The following is a 6000-nucleotide window of genomic DNA, read 5'->3' on the forward strand; positions in this document are numbered from 1 at the left end:
CCTTTACATTTGCCAATTCCATAGGTATATGTAAAGTACTAAATTTGTGGGAACCCATGTTGCTTCCCCCCCATTCCGAGTGATACATCTGGCGTACTTAAATTTACTTTGGGACCCCAATCCTTGCCTCTTGTCCCTCATGTTAACGCCTGGGTGCTTCTGGTGGTGCTTACTGCACCATGTACGGATTTGGTGTTAGGGACGTTCAGTACGCTTGTTTTAAAGGGACTCCGAGCAGTGCAGAAACTATGGAAAGATGCATATCATTTTAAAGCTCTCTTTCTCCTCTTTCCAATGATATATAAACCACCACCCTACGTCTTTTAGTTTTCGCTATTTTCGCGATTGAAATTGCCGCGACCACGATTTCGATCACGAAAATAGAGAAAACTAAAAGGTGTAGGGCAATGATTTAGGTGTCCTCAGAAAGAGGAGAAAGAGAGCTTTAAAATGATATCCATCAAGCCATAGTTATATTGTATTACACAGGACGACACTTTCCCCAGTGTCAGCAGCTCCATTCTGCTGAATGCAGCTGCTGACTTTGACAAAAAGTCGCCCTGTGTAATACAATATAACAATGGCTTGATGGATATCATTTTAAAGCTCTCTTTCTCCTCTTTCTGACGACACCTACATCGTTGCCCTACGCCTTTTAGTTTTCTCTATTTTCGCGATCGAAATCGCGGCCGCGGCAATTTCAATCGCGAAAATAGCGAAAACTAAAAGGCGTAGGGTGGCAGTTTATATATCATTGGAAAGAGGAGAAAGAGAGCTTTAAAATGATGTGCATCTTTCCATAGTTTCTGCACTGCTCGGAGTCCCTTTAAGTCATGCTGGATAGCGTGTCTGACCGAGAGCATCTATGCAACTAGTTGCATGACAATGAAGCACTGTAGAGGGAGTGGGCAGAGATTGGAAAGAGAGTACAACAGTAGCCAGAAACCAGAGGGTTCATGTTTTTGTAAGAGGGGCAGGTATAGGTTGTCATCAGGCACTTGATAAGATTGTTGGGCAAAGCAACCTAAACAGGTCCGGTGAGGGTAATGCTGGTGGATCAGCTAATTATAGCGCTAATAGATTTGGGCGCGGCTATCTTTTTAATTTTAATTATCGTTTTTGTAATTTTTCACTCAACTTTGCAAATGTTTGGGCGCCATTGTCAAATATAAAAATTTTACGTAAAACGATAAAGTACGATTGATCAATAGAGGTTTGTGAAACTAAATCTAGACTTTCATTGTTTGATATTGCGTATGTTTATTACGATTGTGGATTATATCGATATATGTGACATTACGATAAATAAGGATGTGTAATGATGTAATTACGGTAATTAACAATTATATATGTCTTTAAGATGTGTAATTATGTAATTACGAACACTAATAGGTCCTTATATGGAATTATTTATTTACAATAATATGTGTTATTACGATATTATCCTTTCTATGTGTAAAAGGATGTTTATGCAGGGGAAGTGGTTAGGGTTAGGCACCACCAAGGGGGGTGGTTAGGGTTAGGCACCACCAAGGGGAGGGGGGTTAGGGTTAGGCACCACCAAGGGGGTGGTTAGGGTTAGTAGGCACCACCAAGGGGGTGGTTAGGGTTAGGTACCACCAGGGAAGTTTTAGAGTTAGGCACCACCAGGGGGTCTAGGGCTCTGGGATAGGTACAGGGAGGGTTTTGTGTGAGAGTAGGTTTGGGTTAAGCTGTATTGTTAAATTATATTACGATATTTAACTATAATATATTTTTGTTATCAACTCCAATCTGTATTAAAATGGTATATTTTGTTAATCAATTTCGTTAACGTATCAGTAATAATCGGAATTAACGATTTTACATTACAAAAATACCATTATTTATCAATAATTCTAAATTACCTCTATTTTTATTTTTGCTGGTAAATTGCAACTTTTTTAAATGTACGAGATGCTCGACCTCTCAGAAGATCAACGATATACCGACAAAATGGCAGCCATAAAGTGACAGACCTTAGACTGAGGAACAACGTTGAATTCCTCGTGAAGTGGTGGCACTAGCAAATATATACAACCTCATTCATCCTGATGCCTGCATAGTAGGGAGGATCACAGTTATGCAAATTCTTCCGAGTAGATGCAAATGTATGCACATTTGTATGCAAATATATGCAGCTTGAAAATGGACCTATCAATTTAAACCTGGTTTTAAACTTATCGGTCCATTTTCAAACTGCATGCATTTGCATAAAAATGTGCATCGTTTCAGAAGAATTTGCATCTCATTGATCATCCCTACTGCATAGCTTTTGCTGCTCAGCTTGCTTCCCAGCTGTATGCCTGACTGAAGGAGATTTTGTATGGCTTCTACCAGTCGTGTCTTGTGGATGTTTATTTGATGCATTTGTATTAAATGAAACTAAAAGGAGATTTGCATTTTAAAACACTTTCTGTCTGCCTGCTTTGATTCTATTGTATGGAATTTATCAAAACAATACAGGCTATGCTCAGTTACATTATTATTTTACTTAGAGACCGTGAATACCAGTGATTAGTGCAGCACATCAAATATTAAAAATATGTATATCTTGAAAATACGTAAATGATTCTAAAAGAATATTTTCAGAGTTCTTGATCTCAGTGGTCCAACTCAGTGGCGTAACTACAATTCATGGGGCCCCCAAATGTTCACACCCCTTCCATTGCCTCCCCTTGGTGACCTTTTTGGCCTCAGAGTCCATCTCACAAGGGTCAAAAAACAAGTGTGGTGATCATGAGCTTCACACTTATAACTAGTGTAGCCACAAAAACACCTGGTCTGAAGTAAAGTCCTCTGTATCAGAGGAAGGGAATGTTAATAGCTGGGCTACCCCTGTGATCGCATGGGTTGCTCCCCTCTAGTAATGCCCCAACTGCTCAAGAAACGAGATGAGGCAAGTGCCCCGACACTGAATGCCTTGCATTGATATATACTAGAACATTCTGCAGAAGCCACTGGAACAATGCACATTACTCTCAGAGCATGCAGAACTACTCTACTCACGTTTGAACACTCCATTTGTCCTAGTATATGTATTGCTTGATAAAGAAGCCCTGGTATACCCACAAATGTAGAGTTTATCTGCAGTTAAACATCTGTTTTGTTATTGATGGATATTGAGTGATGGGGTGGCCTTTAATGTGACTTTGGAGCACCCACTGACTACCTTATTAACCAAAACTATTTGGAGTGCTGGGTATACCCCATGCTTTTGGGATGTGCTAGAAGGAATGAATCCACTTTAATTCCTTGATGTGCCTCTGCCCTTATTTTGTCTCAGCCATTTTTTCACATTGTTTTCAGTAGCTTTTGCTTGCTGGGTGCTGAAATGGTATTTTATAAATAAGATATATAACAGGTACTAATGACCTCCAGCACTCATTCATTTTATTAGAGGGCATAAACCTGCTGAATCACTCTATTATTAAAAGGGGTTAGAGGTGAAATCATATGTTCCTTCCCCATTTTACTAGCTCAACTTCTTTTTTTTTTTTTTTGGGACACAAATAGTGGAGAAGAGGGTTTTGTCAAGCATGGACCAGGGCAGTATATTAAATCCCCCAACCAGTGGTTGATATGGTTCAAGAAGGAGTTGCATGCATCCTCATTGCTCTCCCTTTCCTGGTCACCCAGTTTGCAAGCCTTGATAATAATTTATTTAAAAAATTAAGGTTACCCCATGCTAATACCCCTCCCATATTTTTAAATAAATGTGTGCTATTAGTTTATTTTTTTAACTCTTATTTGACACTGGGGATTCCAGGGTATCCTGGAGTGAAGCTGCTTGACTACTTGAAATCTGGATACCCCCTCCAATAACAATGTTGACTCTAGACCTCTGTCCCACTAAGGTGAATGAGTACAGATTTTAATCATGTTCACACACAAAGCAATGTAAAATAAAACCTGCAATCTCACTAAAATAATTATTTAATGAATGAATTACAGAAAAGTAACACTTTTTTTTATTTATGTCACACATCATAGTTCAGATGAATCATGGCATCCGAATCCTAAGACTGAAGTCAATTCTCTGCCCCCCCCCCCCCTTCTGATATCCATCTGCTTTTTTCACTCACCCCCCTACAAACTGAAGAGGAAATGCCCTGCTCCATATTTAGCCAGTAAGGCAGCCTTCACACTTGTCCCTGCGATATATGGCTGCATTTTTCAGTGTTTTTCCTTTCTGCGTTTTGTGTTTTTCCAGGGCAGAAATCTTCATTCGTGTGCATTTTTACACAAATTTTCATAATGCGATTTTTCATGCATACTACTTAATAAATATAGCTGCTGGAGCTCCTGTCACTATCTTGGTTTCTTCTAAGCATAAGACTTGGCCTGGGGTTGGAATTTAGGTAAGCAGGGATTTTCCTATTGCCAGGAAGGAGGCCATCTTAGCAGAGTGGACCTCTTGTTTATGCTTATTCATGCCTAAACATCTTGCATCACAAAAACCAAAAAAGGTAAAGTCTTAGAGAAAACTTCTCCAATGGAGACACATACAACAATAGGAAACTGTCATCCTTATTATGTTATTATGTTTAAAGCTTTAATCTAGAGTAAGACTTTAAAGGGGTTCTGAGGGGGGGGGGGGGGGGGGGGATAAAAACCGCCACTTACCTGGGGCTTCTATCAGCCCCCTATAGCAGTAATGTCCCACGCCGTCCTCCACCGATCCGTCGTTCCCCGCCGCCGGCCCTGGTCTAGTGCGGCATGCTGTCCAATTGTGGCAGCCGTAGCCGCACGCCTGCTCACTCCCGCCCATGTCATCGGAAGCTTACTGTGCAGGCGCAGTACAAGAAAACTTCGTACTGCGCCTGCGCAGTAAACTTCCGACGAGGCGAGCGGCAGTGCACATTATTCGGCTATGTCAGACGAATAATTGCCCGGTGCCGGCGCGGGGAACGGCGGATCAGAGGAGGACAGCGTGGGACATTACTGCTACATGGGACAGATAGAAGCCCCAGGTAAGTGGCGTTTTTTATCCTCAGCCCCCCCCCCCCCACAGAACCCCTTTAAAGTGAACCTTAAGTCAGAAAAAAAAAATGAGTTTTACTCACCTGGGGTTTCTACCAGCCCCCTGCAGCAGTCCTGTGCCCTCGCAGCCACTCACTAATCCTCTGGTCCCCCGCTGCCAACTAGCTTCATTTTTGCCGACAGGCCTGACAGGACTGGCCACGCGTAGCTTTTCCCGCATTCCCGACTGCAATTAGCGGTATTGCGGGCCGCAACGTGTACAAAAATACACGTTGCCGCATATCTATGCGTTTGTAATGCGGCAACGCGTATTTTTGTACGTGTTGCGGCCCTCAATAGCGCTAACTGCAGTCGGGAATGCGGGAAAAACTACACGTGGCCAGTCCTGTCGGGCCTGTCGGCAAAAATGAAGCTAGTTGGCAGCGGGGGACTAGAGGATTAGTGAGTGGCTGCGAGGGCACAGGACTGCTGCAGGGGGCTGGTAGAAACCCCAGGTGAGTAAAACTCATTTTTTTTCTGACTCAAGGATCACTTTAAGCAGCTTATCATAGCGCTGAATTATACGCTGTAGAAAGGGATCTGTAGATAGGAATCTGTGTTACTGTACTTTTTGGGTGTTTTTTTTTTTTTTACATCTTGACATTGTAGCGAAGAAAATAATGAAATGCATCATATGACTCACCAACTATCACTTAGTTTAAAAATGTAAAACATTCTATGCCAAGAATATTTTCCTAATATCAACTGACAGCAGAAGCCCATAACGCTAAGGGCCTGTTTCCACTACACGCAGATTCTGCATGCAGAAAACTGACTCCAATGAATGCCTATGGGAAATCTGCATCAGAAAAATCGCATTCAGTGGAAACAGGCCCATAGACATTCATTAGAGTCAGTTTTCTGCATGCAGAATCTGCGTGTAGTGGAAACAGGCCCTAAGTGACATTGGTGTTTGTGTGCATGTAGGCCATCAAATTAGAACTGCTGCCTTAGTTCACA

Source organism: Hyperolius riggenbachi, chromosome 2 (assembly GCF_040937935.1).
Source record: "Hyperolius riggenbachi isolate aHypRig1 chromosome 2, aHypRig1.pri, whole genome shotgun sequence".
In the NCBI taxonomy this organism is placed as follows: domain Eukaryota; kingdom Metazoa; phylum Chordata; class Amphibia; order Anura; family Hyperoliidae; genus Hyperolius; species Hyperolius riggenbachi.